Source organism: Galeopterus variegatus, unplaced genomic scaffold (assembly GCF_000696425.1).
Source record: "Galeopterus variegatus unplaced genomic scaffold, G_variegatus-3.0.2 Scaffold1910, whole genome shotgun sequence".
Classification (NCBI taxonomy): domain Eukaryota; kingdom Metazoa; phylum Chordata; class Mammalia; order Dermoptera; family Cynocephalidae; genus Galeopterus; species Galeopterus variegatus.
Window position 1 is genome coordinate 244,705 of NW_007728021.1, and position 842 is coordinate 245,546.

The following is an 842-nucleotide window of genomic DNA, read 5'->3' on the forward strand; positions in this document are numbered from 1 at the left end:
GGGCCCATAGAGCACTTCCACCTCTAGCTACCTGGCATCTCCAACTCCACATTTGTCTGCCAAACCTGTTCCTTGACCACTTCTCTATGTTAGTGACATCACCACCAGCCCAGGAGTCTCCATTGCCTCTTCTTGCTGCCTCATCCCAAGCCATGTTGATTCTATTTCCATGATACCCTCTGTGTGTGTGGCCTCCCTTTGTCTCCCCTTTCTGCTAATGCCCTGTGACATCCCACCTTTTCCTCTTGCTTCCTGTTATTTCCACTCCAATCCTTCCTACACTGTCTGTCACTCACTTGCTCAAAACTTTCCTTGGCTCCCCACTGCCTACTGATGAAGTATAAGCTTGTGGTCTGCCTCTCAAGGTCCTCACAATCTAGCCCCAATTCAATTTGTTTTTGTTTTTGTTTTTGGCGGCTGGCCCGTACAAGGATTGAACCTTGGACCTTGGTGTTATCAGCACCACACTCTACCAACTGAGCTAACTGGCCAGTCCTTTTTGTTCTTATTTTTACGACTTCCTTGTGGGCATCCTTCTGTACTACTTACCATTGCCCCAAATTACCTGTTTGTGCATTCAGATTGAAGGCTGCCCTGCAGACTGAAATGCATGCCTCCGCCTCTGCCTGTCAAATCACACCCATCGGTCATTTCTCTGATGAAATGCCTCCCCTCCAAGCATCACATTTTCCAGCTATTTATCTTGCTGCCTTGTCTCTCTTAACAGACAGTATGCACCAAGGTGGCAGCTTATAATCACCATATGATGAGCTGATATTCAGTAAATATGCGTTGAGTTGAATTGGCTCAAAAACCATTCCCCAGGTCAAGAACGTCTGTGG

At 47.1% G+C, this 842-nt stretch overlaps 1 non-coding gene across 1 annotated transcript; it reads right to left on the bottom strand.

Annotated features, from left to right (window-relative positions):
• Window positions 1–418: 418 nt before the first annotated feature.
• On the bottom strand, window positions 419–491 carry TRNAI-GAU. The gene has a single exon. It is a non-coding gene; the product is annotated as a tRNA-Ile (tRNA).
• Window positions 492–842: the final 351 nt, after the last annotated feature.